Source organism: Momordica charantia (genome assembly GCF_013281855.1).
Source record: "Momordica charantia cultivar OHB3-1 chromosome 9 unlocalized genomic scaffold, Mcharantia_2.0 BLBB01000009.1, whole genome shotgun sequence".
Taxonomy (NCBI): Eukaryota; Viridiplantae; Streptophyta; class Magnoliopsida; order Cucurbitales; family Cucurbitaceae; genus Momordica; species Momordica charantia.
Window position 1 is genome coordinate 21148511 of NW_028275167.1, and position 17881 is coordinate 21166391.

Consider the following 17881-nt stretch of genomic DNA (forward strand, 5'->3'; position numbering starts at 1 on the left):
CAAACAGAGGAAATGATTTGAGAATCCTTGCAAATTCTAGTTCGAAACAGAGGGTAAAAGATTGTTTTTTTTAATAAAAGATTTTACTTCAAAAAAAAGTTTTTCTAAATGAATTTCTTTTGTTTTTTAAAGTAAAGATTTTTTAAAATAATTAAAAATAATTTTGTTTTAAAAGTCCAAATGGGTTTTATTTCTCTTTCGTATCGCAAAATAAATAAAATTTTGTTTAAATTAGAAGAAGAAGAGTTTTGTTTTTAGATGCAATTTTGAGAGCTTTTTCAATCTACCATTTTTTTAAAAAACTTATTTTATAAATAGAGGAATAAAATTGTGTTGCAAGTATACACGAGTCGCCGGTTGTAGTACGTAACGAGGTCGTATCCACAAGGATTTTTGGTTTATATTTTAATGATAAAAGTAGATACCAACAAATAAAAATATACAAAGCTTGGGTATGAATATTATCTAGAAAAAGAAATAAATTAAAGTAATAACAAGACGACAGAAACTTACAACACAAGAAAGCAGTGCACAGAAAGCGATAACGGGAGAATAACAAATAAGAAAAAGGCGGGGGAGATTTAGCATGCTTTCACAAGTTATCAACCTACCATCGTAACTAATATTTATTAGTGCCCAGTTGGACTCGGTTCCCTCCCGAGATACTCCAAACATATAGAACTTCCATTGCTAGTTACCCAAGCAATAAATCCAAACTATAGGCATGATTAGGGGACCCATTCCTGAATATCTGTGTAGCTATAGAAAAACGCTAATCAGAAGCAAAACAAATCAGCACCCACAAGCCCTTCCGAGTCAATTATTTGTCTTCACAATAGGAACATATACGAGTATATAGAATTATCTAACTAGAAACATTTACTTTTAACTGATATCTAAATCAAGCTAGACTAAAATTGAAACCTTGACTATTTATTCTACCATGCTTTTTCAGTCAAGTAATTCTCCAGATCTTCTGGTGCGATCCGCGTAGAAACCTCCACATCCTCCACTCTTTCTATCGGCTCTTCATGGCGTCGCAGGAAGACGTAATATAGGTATGTAAGTACGAATTATAGTTCAATACTAACACTTTCCATTATGATAAGATATACAGTCAAGCTTCGCTCAAGTATCGCTACGAGTGTAAAATACAAAAACGAAGACGGCCAGCCAAAGTCTGATGAATCTTTTGGTGTTTTCCGTCCAACCAATATGATTGATAATTTTCACAACAAATGTCAAAATCGCCATTACTGATACCATGGCAGCTGCAATATTCAAAGTTCCTGATGAAAGCTCCTCCATTGCAATATATGTGGAGCTTTTCTGCAAAGGAATGTCTGTCGAAGTTTTGAATGGAGATAGAAATTGGAAAAATGAGGTGGGTTTGGATTCGAAATAATTTAAAAAGGATTACTCAAACGGGTCGGGTCGGCCCCGTTTGATTTCTATTCAATTTTTAAAATTTTTTTTAATGCTGAAAATTCAAAACATGTATACGTATCTTCACAACCTAAAATATTAACCATGAAAAATTTTGTATATATATATACAAATGTAGATATATGTTCATATATATGTTCATAAATGTAAACCAATTTGAAGCAAAAGTGCAGAGTAACCTAAAAAAAAGTGTAGAGTAACCTAAAAAAGGGAAGGGGAAGGAACATTGATCTCATAACTTTTGACTTGGTTAAACCAACACATTTTTCATAATTTTCTTTTGCATTTGGTTTTTGTTCACCTTAATGTGCAGGATTCTCTTATTTGCATTTGATTGAGGTGTAAAGGGAGTAACTAACATGCTTTGGGTTGTACAAGAGAAAAAAGGTTGCAAACACCATACACATTAAAAGCACAAAAGATCTTAGAATTGGTTGCTGCTTCCTACATACATAAGCCTCAATGAATCATACACAAATTGCACCATTTTCCTTCAATGTTTTCCCCCTTTGCAGTTTTGTAAGCGAGTTTGCTGAGAATGTTTTGCGAATAGTCACTTGCTTGAGATCATCAGGGAACAGGCTTTGACTGCAACCAGATCATTGGGAAAACGAGGTTTCCTTTTTATCTAACTTATAGCTACATTCTGCTTCTACAGCATTAAGCTTTGTAGGTGTACTAATTTCATGCTTGATACCAAAAGATCAGATGGCAGATGACTATTTTAAGCTTGTTAAGTTTGATATCTTCTCTTATTGGGTATTCAAAAGTCCCCTTAATCTCAAAAAATCATCTATGTTCTGGTGACTATCTCAAAAAGGAATTGACCCAACACTCATAAGCCTCAATGGACCAAGAACAATGATGACACAAATTGGGTAGAATATAAACCAAAAAGAAATTACCCATAAGCCTCGAATCACTAAGAACAACGATAACAGTATAACACGAATTAGGCATAAACCAAACAATCATAAAACTAAATAGGAAACAATCGACTCTAACCTTGCAGGTCGTTCAAGAGCACCACGTCGTCGGTCGTGATTTGTCGTCGTCGTCGTCACTAGTCGGGATGGCCACTGTCGTAGGTGGGGATGGTCGCTGTGGCCGCACTTTCACAGAGAGAGAGGGGGTGGGTTACCGAGGTTGAGGGATTGATTGAAGAGGCGCACACTTAATTTTTCTAGGTTAAATTAAAATCGAACAAACCGAACCGAAAATTTTCAGTTCGGGTCGGTTCAAACTTTATCTTAACCAACCCCACCTGAACCGATTCGTTTTTTGATTCGGTTCGGTCTGTTACACCCCTAATGGAACGTCGTCAGTTTGGGAGGATATGTAGGGCATTCAAATCATTTTTTTAATGGGAGCATGACTAATTGGTTTATGAAAAATTTTGTGAGAGGAAATGGAGCCAAAAATTATTGTGGGAGGAAATGGAGTCAAAAATTAAATACTTACCTTTTCCATGTTATTAATGAAAATATCTAATATGGTAGTGGGCTTCCTCTTAAATAGGTGGGTCTTTGGACATACAAGTGTAAATATTTCAAATTTTAGACAAATAATTTATAGTAGGTGTCCTGTCTATCAAAATGGCCAAATGGTTTTTGTTAATAAAAAATGTTTGAACTTTTCCAACTATTTCACAAGTTTCATTTTTACCACTTCTATTTCGTTATTATTTTCAAAATCAAAATGCCACTTCGATCTCTTTGATTCTCAAATTTGTTTCTTGTTACAGTATATCTTCCCTTATTTTTGTTGCTACATTTTCTCTCCATCTCACTTTTAAATATATAATTGAATATATACACATGTATAAACAGAACTCATAGTGGGATAATGCTGCACCAAGTGAGACATTTTCTCTCCATCTCACTTTTAAATATATAATTGAATATATACACATGTATAAACAGAACTCATAGTGGGATAATGCTGCACCAAGTGAGACATGATAAAGTCGAAAGCAGAATGAGGAGATTGAAATCAAGAGGGAGACAGTTTTGGCTATGCGAATCTAAGAACTCACCATTAGCACACTAAGGAAAAATGTCAAAGCCAATCGACAAAGGGAGAGAGAGAAGAGTGAAGACATGAAAGTATCGTGAGGGAGACAAAAATCAAGCAAGGGAGAAAGAAATCGAGGGAGACAGGCCAATCGTATCCACTTGAGTTTGTATAGATTGTGTATCTTTTTGGTTTGAGGTAGAGTGTTTTATGTTTTTGTATTAGTTTGAGGTAGAGTGTTTTATATTGTTGTATTAATTGTGTCACAAAAATAAACCTTATATGTTCACTTTATTTGTTCATCTGTTCACTGTATATATATTTGTTCATCTGTTGCCATATTTGTTCATGTCACCATATTTGTTCATTTATTCAACGTATTTGTGTTGGCTTTTTGACCGTTAATCTCGATTAATTATTTAATTAATTAATATTTTGATGATAACAAACACACTTATTATTAATTGCTTTTGGTGTGTAAGAATTATTGTTATAAAGCATAAATTTATTAGGAGCTTCAATAATATTATATGATTTACTGATAATATGAGTTTTAGTATTTTTGAAGTGTCTACGGTATAGAGCTTGATATGACGATTCAAACGAATTTTGAATTACTCAAATCGGAGCTCAAACAAAGAAACTATGGTCGAAAGAAGTTGGAAGAAAAATACCCAAGATGGATGACGTGGCGATTAATGGAGCAACGAAAAGTTGACACGTTGTAATTTGTGTTAATAAAAAAAAGGAAAATAAAAAAAAAGAAAAGAAGAAAAAGAAAGAAATTAAAAAAATATATATGGAAGTTACCGTTGGAAATTTAAAAAGGAAAAAAAGAAGTCAAATCATGCTCTGACATGACACATAATTAATATAAAAGAAAAAAAGAAAAAATCATTATTTCGTTAGTCGTGGGAGTGATTTTATAAATATATTATTGTTTTTATTATTATTATTTTATAATTATTTATTTTCAAATCAAATCTCAACTTTTCATTCAATCTCTTTTCAATACAATGACCCAAATTAAATTGGATTTCAAATCAATTTTAAATCTTTCTCCCTTCTATTTAAATATCATTATTCTCCCAAATTTACATACTGATTCTCTCCCAATTTTCTTTTTAATTTTATCAATTGTTCATCTCTCCAAAAGTTTCAAATGTTTTTTTAAATTTGTTGTGAGAGATTTATTTTGAGAGATATCTTTAAGCTATCTAATTTTATTTTCTCATTAGCCAATTTGAGGGCTTTTATTTGTAAGATTTTTTCTTAAAAATTTGTGAGCAAAAATTTGTGTATCTATTCTTTGCGAGAGTTTGTGAGATTGTACTCAAAATCCAAATCCATTGTAAGAGTTGCTCTTAAGCCCGAAAAGAGTATTTGTAACGGTTTGATCCTGAACCGTGGAAAGGATCGGGTTTGTTCTTGCTCCCGTAAAAAGAACCTTGTACCGGTTGGACTCTAAGCCGTTGAATTATTTGGGTGGTGAAATTAATTAGGGTGTTTGTATTTCTAATTTGTTATTTAATTTTGTTTTAAAATTAATTGTTCCTAAAAAGTTTACTTATTTGTTTAAATTTGGCCCACCGTAGTAAAAAGTTTATAAATTGTGATTAAACCTATTCACCCCCTCTAGGGTTGTCATACCGATCCAACAATTTGTTCATATGTTCGCCATATTTACTCGTATGCTCCCTGTATTTGTTCATATATATATATATATCGTATTTGTAGCAACGTCATCGCGAAGCGGAGCAGCCGGCGTCATTTCGTGAAGGGTCTTTTTCGAGATAAGAGTTTGGAGTCGCCACCAACCATTTATAAAGTGTGATTGGTCACCTATTTAAAAGAACAAAGTCTGCGAAAATAAATTTTTGGTTCGGGAGTCGATTGAGCGTAGGGAAAGTGTTAGCACCCTACAACACCCGTTCGAAAAAAGTATCATATTTTATCAAAAATTATCCTATTATTTTATTGGTCCAAAAGAAAATACTTTTGTATTTAATTTTAAATGTCCCAAATTTATTAAGTCATATTTTACGATAAAATGTGAATTAACAATTATGAGTGGCATAAAGGGCATTACAAAAATTAAGCATCTCGAGATTATTGGAGAATTCCAATCTCCGTCATCGGAGTTTTTGAATTAATAATTAATTAAAAAATAAGTAAAAAAAAACTTTTAATTTGGGGCATAGAGACACTCAAATTTGAATCATGAAAATTAATCGTCAAGCATCTTACCATTATGCCAACACCCTAAGATGCAAACTTTAATTTCTTTTGCAAAACAAAAATTTTAATTTATTTTTTAAAACTAAAAAAAAACTTACGAATTTTGTTAAATTAAAACAATTTTTTTTTTCGAAATTAAAGAGATTCTTTAAAAGAAAAACGTTTATTTCATAATTAAAAAAAATCAAATTTACTTATACAAATTTTATTTGCTAAAAAATTTTTTATTTTTTTATTTTTTTTTTGCAAAGATTCTTTTCCAAACCATAACCACTAAACTTGTTTAAAAGAAATTTTAAATAGATAAGATTTTATTCTAAAATAACTTTGTAAAAAGATTTTCTTTAAATACTCTATTTTATATCAGCTCCTTTCTAGCTCCTTTCTAAATCCTTGCCGCAGAAGACTTTTTTTTTTTAAATAAAAAATAAAATAAAGCTAAGGACACAAAACAAAAAAGTAAATCTTATTAAAAAAAATTTTCTTTTAAAGAAAAACTTAAATTTTAAACTTTGAAATAAAATTTAAAGGAATCCAATTTATTTTTTAAACAAGATTTATTTTATAAAAACTCTTATTATTTTTTTTCTCAACTTATTTTAACCAAAATTTTAAAGCAAAATCTTTTATATAAATGGAATTAACTTTTTATTTACTTCATTTAAAACTTATTTTATTTTATTTTAAAAACAAATTTTTATTATAAATCATTTACATTATTTTAAAAACTTGCTTTAAAAATGTTTATTTTCTTTAAAAGGAAAATTTTGGTTTTTTTGTTAAAATAAATTTTTTTCTTTTATTATTATTAAAAGTAATGTAGGGGTATATTGTTTTTGCATAGAGATTTCTACCACCAGGCTTTTGTCAAAAGTTGATGCTGTTCGCGTAGCCGGATCTGCTATGCCAGAGCTCATGGGTGTCAGAGTGGTCACCGGACTCGATGTCGTCGTCGGTCTATCGCCGGAGGAGGGTCTCAAGGTAGTGCCGGAGTCTTGCTGAGTGCTGGTTCTATTGCACGGCCTTCAGAGATTAAAGGACAAAAATTTTCTTCACCCAAATCGTTCTTCTGTTCTCCATCTGTGCTCTCTACCCTCCCTTAAATACACACATAATTTAATGGTAAAAATAAAAAAGAGGGAAAGAGGGAGGAAAAGAAGGAAGAAAGAGCCACGTTAGTTAATGAGTTTTGACGAGGGAAAATAGGAAAAACAAAATCAAGATTTTTTATTTAAAAAAAATCCTTTTAATTTCTTATAAAATAAAATTTTATTTAAACAAAATCAAAATAAAATCATTTCTTAATAAAATCAAAATCCTTAAATAAATCTGACCCTTTTTTTTAATTTAATAAAACTTTACCATAAAACTAATAATAAAGTAAATTATCTGGTTTTTAACCAAAACAATTAAAACAAAACTTAATAAAATAAAATAAAATAATAATAATTAAAAATAAGCCGGACCAAATACGGTGTCTACAGCTTGCCCCCCTTTGTGTATCCTTGCAGAACTAAAAGGATAGACAAAGTATTGGATCGGGTACGACTTAACCGAATGATAAAATGCAACATATTTGACTTTAAAACAAGGTTCGACCTCGACTTGGATCAGGTTCGATTTAAACGAATGATAAAATGCAACAGACATGACTTTAACACATGCTTCGACCTCGACTTGGATTAGGTTTGATTTAACTGAAAGATATAATGTAATGGACCTGACTTTAACATAGGCTTCGACCTCGACTTCGATCGGGTTTCATTTAACCGAATGATAAAATGCAACAGACCTAGCTTTAACACAGGCTTCGACCTAGACTTGGATCGGGTTCGATTTAACCAAATGATAAAATGCAACAGACCTGGCTTTAAGACAGGCTTCGACCTCGACTTGGATGGGGTTCTATATAATCCAAAGATATAATGCAACAGACCTAGCTTTAACACAAGCTTCGACCTCGACTTGGATTGAGTTGGATTTAACCGAAAGATATAATTGAATGGACCTAGCTTTAACACAGGCTTCGACCTCATAAAATGCAACGGACCTGCCTTTAACACATGCTTCAACCTCATCTTGGATCAGGTTCGATTTAACTGACTGATAAAATGCAACGGATCTGTCTTTAACACGAGCTTCAACCTTGACATGGATCGGGTTCGATTTAATCGAAGAGACTATGTTTGATCACAAAAATGACAAGCTCGCAAACTCGGCTCAGACGAAAGGATGACCTGGAGAATGAGTTGAAACGTGCTGAGTAGGAGACTTGCAAGAAAAAACACTCCGACGCCTAAATCAGGAAGAATCCGAGCTGAAAATACAATTTTTGCGTAACAGGGATCTCAAATGGTTTCTATATCTAGGCGAGGTCTTTGACAAATTTCCCGCAAAGGCCTTACCGACTCTTTAAGGTAAGTGTGAATCATAGCGTGTTGTCTTGGAGTTTGTAGGAATATGAGGCTGAGCAAGACACATCTAGGTCGATTCAAACAAAGAATGAGAATGGGACCAAAGGACATCTTGTCGGCTTGGCCATAACAGGCGTTGGCTCGATAGACAGTGGAAGTACCGAGGTGATAAAACTTAGCTTCACAGACTTAAAGCCACGCGTATTTTTCTCTTCCAATAAGGATGTGCCATATGTGAGGAAGAAAACTGCCTCCAACATATTAAAATGCAATTTCTAAAACAGGCTGGAGTTATTTGATTTATTAGGAAGTTCTTGACCTGAGTGCAGAGTTTAGAAATCCTCCTAAACTTGCCAAAATGAATGAGATGCGCACTTGACGCATGATGATAAGACTAATGAAAACTACGTGTTCATGCGAACGTGAACTTCTAATGGTAGTATGCAGTACTTATTGTAAATGATATTTACAAGAATGATGGTGCATCTACAACTGTGCACTGCCCCAATATCATGAATGACAAATGATGCTCCCTTTTATTTTCTATTTATTTTTTATCACTTGACAATGTGTGACAGCATATGATCTGCTATTTATTTAGCTTAACCAACAGATTTGACCCTTAATACATGATGCAATAATGTATATGCCTACTGAAAGCTAGATGGATGCAATATGTATGCATGATACTCATTATTGTTTTATCTCAAATAATGAGATGTGACTATGAATGCACAATGCATATTTACTTTGGAACAACGAAGGAGTGTAACTCTGAATGCATAGCGCATATGATAGTGCTGAATGAATGCATGATATTCATATTTTCAATATTTAACCATGATATGGAAATGATTTTTTAGGATTCTTTTTTTAGGTGTATTGATACAAGTGATGTGAATACATGATTTGTGAAATACAGTCGAGAGAACAAAAAGTTTTTTCATTGATTTGCGAGGATATTATCTTTTGTCTACTCTCATCCATCTTATTAGCAATTATTTAGCAGAAAAAAAAACAATAATGTCGACATTGGAGGAAACCTGTCAACTCGTTTTCTTTTTCCTTTCCTTTTGCTTCTGCTTTTTTTTTTAATTATTATTTTTTTAATGAATGCATTCACTTGATAAGAGATATATACATCAAGGTAATTTCTCAACCATATTAGGTTTGGTGGGAGATTCTTTTTTAGATGTATCTTATGTGTTAGTTTAAAAAACTATCAAAAGTAATTCATAACATTATACATCTTGTTTGATTAAACTGATTCATAACATCAATCTTGTAATTGACAAGAAGGTTGAATACAAAAGAATGAATTTGGCGTTAGAAACAAGTTAGGATGGAAATCACAATTTTCAACAAATCTTAACGATAAATAAAAATCAGAAGGCTTCCTTTAAAAAAAAAAGAAAATAAGAGTTCAAGGATATTTTGACAAATCTCTTGAACAATAAGAGACTAGAATATGTTTTTAAAAGTTTTGGTGACAGATTAGAGTATGATCAAATGAATAGAAGAGTAGAAATGATTCAATTTGTTTGGATAGATAACCTTGAAAAATGGTTGCGTAACTCTCCCAAGAGTTCATCTCATGTACCTCACTCATTCTTTAAGCTTAGTTGGAGACATTTGATGAAATCATCTTTCTAGCCGCATGTTATTCTTCATGGAAATGTTGTTGTGATCCTTTTTGAATGTAAAGACTATCTTTTTAGCCTTAGCTTCGATGTGCAGGTGATGCAGTCCACTTTTGAATGCAAAGGACCTCTCTTTTTCTCAAAGTGTAGCTCTTTATAGATGTTGTAGCTGAGTATACTTTGTGAATGTTGAAGACTTCTCAAAATTGAAAGATTTTGTGCGAAGAGAAATGTAACAATCTTAGTACGAAGATGACCTTTGTCTCAAAGCTTTGTATAATGCAGTTACCATTTTGCCTCGATGTAGCATTGTTCGACTTTGCCCCAGTTTGAAAATTTGTAAACAGAACCTTAATGCCTTTCAAACTACAATTGTTGATCTATATTGATTGCTCCAGTCATTGAACTAAAGGATTGTCACTTCCTTTTTATCTTTCTTTTTTCTTTTTTCTTTCCTTTTCCTTTTTTTTGGTCAGACATAATATTTTTTACAAACAAAGTAAGGTGCAATCACATATAACAAAAAATTTATCATGCGTACTCGCCTTTTGCAAACCTAATCCTTGTTCCAAATTATTTCTTTGCTACTGCTTTAGTAATATGATGAAATTGTTCTCAAGCGAAACTCATCAAAGGAGACTAAGATCTTGAGACTATTTGTCTCGGGTTGCTAACTTCCCAATTCCCAAAATTACAATCCTTAGTCCTGAAATCTCTTTTTTCTTCAAAATAAGGAAGTAGACAAATGATTAAGCTTCAAGAACAAGAATGATATAGGCTTGGGAAGAAAATTTTAGATATGAATAAAAGAAGTCAAAATAGGGAAACACTTGTTCAATCACAAGTACTAATTTATGAAGCAACAAATCATAAGAGCTCAATATTATTTCATTACCTTCAAAGTTCTCAGGGTAACACTAGGTGGATAATTGTGGACGTTTACCACGTAATTAGATCTAGCAGGCTTAGTAAAAGGCTTTTATGGTCAGTAGGCAAATATGGATACTCATCACAAAATTATATGTGATGGGCTGAGGAAGTTATTATTTTTATGCAGTAAATGGTCAGCTCTCGATATTTACCATATTTACCACTTTTATGGTGGCGTAACATAGATAATAAATAAATGGGAGTTAATATCATTCCAATTGCCATTACCCAAGTAATTAGTATTTTTGTCATTAAAAGATATTTTTGGATGGTAATTATTCCAAAAAAGACTATTAATTCTGCAACAAAACCGCTCATACCCGGCAATGCAAGGGAAGCCATCGATAAGATACTGAAAGTCGTGAATATTTTTGGAATTGGGATAGCCATTCCGCCCATTTCATCGAGATAAACAAGACGTATTCTATCATAACTTGTTCCCGCCAAGAAAAAAAGCGCAGCGCCAATAAATCCATGAGATATTATTTGTAAAATAGCTCCATTGAGTCCCGTCTCGCTTATAGAACCAATTCCTATAATTACGAAACCCATATGAGAGACGGAGGAATAAGCTATTCTTTTTTTTTAAATTGCGTTGACCCGGAGATGTTGAAGCTGCATAGATTATTTGAATTATTCCTACTATGATCAACCAGGGTGAAAAGATAGAATGGGCGTAGGGTAATAGTTCCATATTGATCCGAACCAATCCATATGCTCCCATTTTTAATAAGCTAGCTCAAAGTAGGTTAGGCTAAAATTAAGCTATGCTCAAGATTTTACAGTGAGTGAGTAATTTTAGATTCTCACCTCAAAAGACATGCTTGCCCTATTATGAAAATTTAGTGGTTTACTGTTTTACACATGAGAATAAATAGGGAGGTCAATATAAAATTGCTTCGAATTAGGGACTTAGCCCGACAACAAGGCTTGAAGAACTATCTTTTAAAGAGGGTAAGATGGTTGAGACTGGATAATCTTTCTATCTCATTGAGAACATTGAAGGCATTCATTTCATTTTCTCTTTTTTTTCATACTTTATTTTTTCACATTTTTCATTTTGTCATTTCATTTTTTTTTTTACTTTTTTTTTTGTTTCCTCCAGATGACTTACTATAATTGGTTTATGATTCCTTGCTAAAGTCTTAACTAACAAGAATGATAAGAGTAAACCACACTAAATTATTATTGAAAAAATCTCAAAATATGTAATTTTCTTTTTTATTGATAGCCTTTTCAAAGAAAACATTTTTTGTTTTTTGTTTTTTTGTTTTTCAACCAATGGTATGATATGAGTGATGCATGAATGAATGTATGACTTTGATATTTTTTTAAATAAAAATAGCTCAATTTCTACATACTAACATTCTTTGTAAGGTCAAATATAACTTATCATAAACTTCAACTAAATTGTTAACTTGAGAAATACCCCAACTAACAATATTCTCCAAAATATTGAAAAATTTCATGACTTGTCCTTGAGTCCTATCTCATCTTCTTTAGCTCAATATTTTGAATCACCGTGACATATTTTTGGATCTTATCTCTCATTTTCTTTAGCCCAAAAAATGATTTTTCATGACTTGCTCTTTAATCTAATCCATGGCTTCACTACAAGAAATTAGGGTTTTTGCGGCGTCTTTTTAGCGACAATATATGGAAAATGTCTCTAAAACTTGTTTTCAGTGATGCGCCCAATATTTGGTGTCACTGAAATAGATCTTTAGCGACATGCGCTTGCCCGCGTCGCTGAAAATATTTTCAGCGACGCCACGTGGACTACGGATGTCACTAAAAACCTTTTCAGCGACATCTTTTAGCAGGCGTCGTTGAAAAGTTTTTCAGCGACATATTAGTGCCCCGCGTCGCTGAAAGTCTAATTAGAAAACCCCCTTTCCTTTCTTCCTTATTCGCGATTCTGATTTCCCAAAACCCAACCCTCGCCACCGCGACTGTACTTCAGCGTCACCATCGCCGTTTCGTTGCTGCAGCTTCACCGTTCCGTCGCCGTTCCATCATTCAGTCACCGTCGCTGCCCCTTTATTTCCTTCCTCATTCAATTCTGATTTCCCAAAACCCCAACCCTCGCCGCCGCCACTATCCTTCAGCGTCACCATCGCTGTTCTGTCGCCGTAGCTTCACCGTTCAGTCGTTCAGTCGTCGTCGTCGCACCTCACCATAGCCGTCAGTTGTCGTCGCTTAGTGCCTCGATCCTTTCTTTTCTTCGTTGTTCCGTCGGTTCGGGTTGTTTTGTCTCAACATTACAAGGTATGTATTCTTCTCATCCTCTATTGAATGTTTTTGCCAAAATGTAGCTCGATTAAGTTTATTGCACTATTTATAATTCTTAATTTCAGGTTTGCGCTTCGCATTGCCGTTTCTCCGTGGGGTTTCGTCGTGTTGTCCACCCGTGCCCGCTGCTTGTAGCATCACCGCTGTGAGTTCGTTGTCCACTATGAGTTTGTTGTGTACCGTGAGGTTTGATTCAAAACTATTGATGTCGTTTAAATTTTTGTTGAAATCGACATTATTGATTTGATTTGAAATGAATTATTGAGGTATTTGTGTACTAATTATGACATAAATTAAATGTTTATTGTGTTGAGATATTGGTGCAGTTGATTTTTATGTGAATTGTGGGATAAAAAATGCAATAGAAGTGTGTTGGGTCGATTGAAGTTGTATAGAAGGGAGTTGAAGTTGAAATTTTTGTCCTTGTGGGTGGTATTGAAATTAAAATTTGTCGGTTAATTGGTTTTGGCGAAATTAAAATGAATGGCTAATATCTTAATCGTTGGGACCAAATTTAACGTGATGTCATCGAGGAGATTACTAAGCTATTCTTGTCCGTCGTCATAATTTTTTGGGTTAGAACTTTAGCTTTTGTGGTAATCCAACACTAACACAATGTTGTATTCTTTTATCATTGTTATTAAACTTTTTAAAACATTTTCAAAATTTAAGCCTAAATTTGAAAATCAAGTTAATTAGTTTACAAAAATTTGTTTTGTTGATTTTTAAAATTTAGCTAAGTATTCAAGTGTGTAAAGATTAAAAACATACTAAAATTATATTGTGATTGAACTATTTGAGAAGAGAACGAGTTTATGCTTACTAGCTTAAAGTTCTATGTTGGATCTGAGCTTTATGTCATTTGAATTGTATATGTTCGACAAGGATTATGAAGCTTATGTATATCTGAATTTGATGCTTACGCATTCTTGGTCTTATTTAGATTTTATGTGATAATTTGATTATGTAGTTTTTGGCGTGAGAATATGTCTCGATTCCGTGTTTAGTTATAATTCACATTAGTTTTAGTTAAATCCAATTTATAGTTAGATAATTAACTATAAATTACTTAATGTTTTTATAGAAAATAAATCTATGGATCGTACTTGGATAACTTTGAAAGATCGGAGATCTAGTCAATATTCTAATGGTGTTAGCATTTTTATTGAAGTCGCTAAGAATTATTTGGATGAAGAAGGAAAAACAAGATGTCCTTGTTCGAGCGTCATTTATTCAAATATGGTATGTCTCCGACATATAGTAGATGGATATTCCATGGAGAAAAGGTAGATCTTTCTTCATTCTTAAGACCTGGATCAAGGTTTCTTGGAGCTACATTTTCAGATTCAGTTAGAAATAATAGACTAGATGGTGGGAATCGTATGGATCAAGTGACAACTATAATTAAAGATAATGAGATGCTCCAAATGATGAATGATTTAAATGGTCCAATGTTTGAAGACATTCCCAGAGAATCCAGTGAGCAGCATGAGACTAATAATAGATTTTTTGAAAGTTTTCGCGATGTTAATGAAGAGTTGTATCCAGGATGCTCAAAGTTTAAATCGTTTAATTTTTTAGTGAAGCTTATGCATACTAAAGTTCTTAATCATTGGAGTAATAAATCATTTGATATGTTACTCCAATTATTGATCGATGCATTTCCAGATGATGTGAAGCTTCCTAAATCGAATTATGAGGCTAAGAAAAGATTACGTGATCTAGGGATGGGGTACGAATCAATTCACGTGTGTAAGTATGTTTGTGTTTTATTTTGGAAAGAATATGCATCTCTTGACAATTGTTCGCAATGTGGAGAATCGAGATACAAACTGAATAAATTAAAAGGAACAAAAATTCCCCACAAGGTTCTGAGATATTTTCCATTGAAGGGAAGGTTGCAGAGATTATATCTTTCAAAACATATTGCTGAGGATATAAGGTGGCATAAAGATAAAAGGTGTGAAACTGAAGTAATAATTCGACATCCTGCTGATGTTGAAGGTTGGAAAAACTTTGATAGAAAGTATCATCTTCTTGCTGCAGATGCTCGTAAGGTGAGATTGACACTTTCTTCAGATGGTTTTAACCCTTTTGGAAATATGAGTTTATCGTACAGTGTGTGGTGAGTTATGCTCATTCTATATAATTTGCCTCCTTGGAAGTGCATGAAGGAATCATCTATTTTTCTATCTCTACTCATCCCTAGGCCAAGGTCTCCTGGTATAGAGATTGATGTTTATTTACAACCTTTGATAGATAAGTTGAATGAGTTGTGGGTGAATGGTATCTGCACCTATGATAGTTTTAGTGCATCTTTCTTCCAGCTTCATGCTGCTCTATTGTGGACGATTAATGATTTTCCAACTTACGGTGATTTGTCTGATTGGAGGACAAAAAGATATAAGGCATGTCCAGTTTGCAACGACGATTCGAGTTCAATGAGATTAAAAAAACAAAATTTGTTTCATGGGACATCGTCGATATTTACCTCAAACACATACATGGCGTAGGAGCAGGCAACACGATCGGAAACAAGAATTTAGATTAGCACCGAAGATGTTAACTGGACATGATATTATAAATCAATTAATTCATTCAGTTACCCTACGTTGAGCAAGCATCCTACAATAGTATCTGATCACAAACGTAAGCGATTAGCTAACAAGCACAATTGGAGTAAAATAAGTGTTTTCTTTGATCTTCCATATCGGAAAAATCTTATGTTACGTCATAAACTTGATGTGATGCATATTGATAAAAAAATTTGTGATAATTTGGTTGGTACTATACTGAATATTGATGGGAAGACTAAAGATACGATTAAAGCTCGTGGGGATTTAGCAAACTTGAAAATAAGAAAGGAACTTCATATACAAGAAATTGGAGGCAGGCGTGTGAAGCCCTATGCATCGTTCACATTAACTACGAGTGAAAAAGTTAGCTTCTGTACATTCTTAAAATTTGTGAAGTTTCCAGATGGTTTTGCTTCGAATATATCTCGGTGTGTTAACAGCGAACAAAGGAAAAATCATCGGTCTGAAAAGTCATTATTGTCACGTTTTATTACAACGACTTCTTCTAATTGGTATTCGACCATATATACCCAAGGACATTGCTACAACTATATCATAATTATCAAACTTCTTTCGTGATTTATGTGCAAAAACTCTGCGCATATCAGAATTAGAACGAATGCAGACTGACATAGTGTTCATCTTGTGTAAGTTGGAAAAGATCTTTCCATCGACATTTTTTGACATTATGGTTCACTTAGCTGTTCATTTGCCGTGGGAAGAACCGATCGTAGGTGTAGTGGGTTATAGTTGGATATACTCAATTGAAAGGTATGAAAATGTATCATTCTTTGTTCGTTCCATTTTTTTGCCCTATGATTGATTTTCAGTCCTGAGTCATTCTTCACGATTTTTGTATAAGGAGTCTGCGATATTTGAAGCAACATGTTAGAAACAAAGCTCGACCTGAAGGTTCAATTGCAGAAGCTTATATCATAAATGAATCTTTGAATTTTTGTTCTATGTATTTACATGGGAATGAAACAAGATTCAATAGGAGTGATCGTAATTATGATAACATCGAGGATGTGGAGAACAATGGTGAGCTATCGATTTTTTCTGGACGTATACGATTATTGGGTGGTAGCCAATTTAAACGTTTGACTTCCGATGAGTTAGAAAAAACACATTGGTATATAGTAAACAACTGTGATGAAGTACAACCTTACCTTGAGTACGTATATATTCTAGTACAACTCTAATACTAGAATTTTAAATTATGATGAAATTAATAATATGTTTCATGCTTAGAGAGCATATGAGGCTTTTTTAATCAAATGGACATGGTGATTTGCACAAGAGACAACAATTAGAATTTCCTACTTGCTTTAAAAAAAAGGTAAGTTGGTACTTTTTAGAATGACAACTCTATTCTCTCCATTATTTTAACTATAAATTAAACTCTTTGACTAGGCTCAAGTATTGTATCGTGAAAAAGGGATTTCTGATGCATTATATGCCCTAGCAATTGGCTCGAACGACTGTGTTCGATCTTACACTAGGTGTATAGCCAATGGAATTCGGTTCCATTCAAAAGAGCGTGATAGTCGTCGAGTTACACAAAATAGTGGCGTCATGGTGCCTGGAGATTATGAAACCGGACAAATAAATTTTTATGGCATGTCACATGAAGTAATTAGGCTACAATACATTCATCTGAAGTCAGTGATTCTTTTGAAATGTGAATGGTACGATACAAGTTCAAGAAATGGTAGAATTAATGTATCTAATGGTTATACATCGATTAATACTCGTTATAGATGGTATAAAGATGAGTCATTCATACTTGAAAGTCAAGCTGCTCAAGTATTCTACTTAGATGATTACAAACTTGGTCAAGAATGGAAGATTGTTCAACAAATTCAACCAAGACATGTGTGGGATATTCCGGAGGCTAAAAATAATGAAACGAAAGAGGTAGTGGCGGATGAAAGCATTTGCACATTTTACCCACAAGTTGATGATAACTTAGATTCACAAACCTTCAATAGAGAAGATGTTGAGCCGATGCCTATTGAAGATGCAGTATATATAAATAGTGACTAGAAAACAACTATTGGTGAAGAGGAGTTTGATTTTGAGTATTCTAGTGATGATTCTAAAAGCACAGATATGTTCTTAGATGATGAAGAGAGCGATAGTGACATATAAACTAATTTGTAAGTCGATAAATATGCATGTAATATTTCATCTTATATTTACATTATTTTTCTATTTCGACCTATTATTAATTACAGTTTGATTTTGTCCATTATTATGTTACAGGTTGTCGTCTTCAAATCTTAGACCAGGAAACCGACGGAGTTACACAAGTAATGTCGATAGAATAGAA

General features: G+C 33.1%; 1 pseudogene; it reads left to right on the forward strand.

The window, feature by feature from the left end:
* The first annotated feature begins 14068 nt into the window (after positions 1-14068).
* LOC148209189 (uncharacterized) lies at positions 14069-17595 on the forward strand (annotated as a pseudogene).
* The last annotated feature ends 286 nt before the right edge of the window (positions 17596-17881 follow it).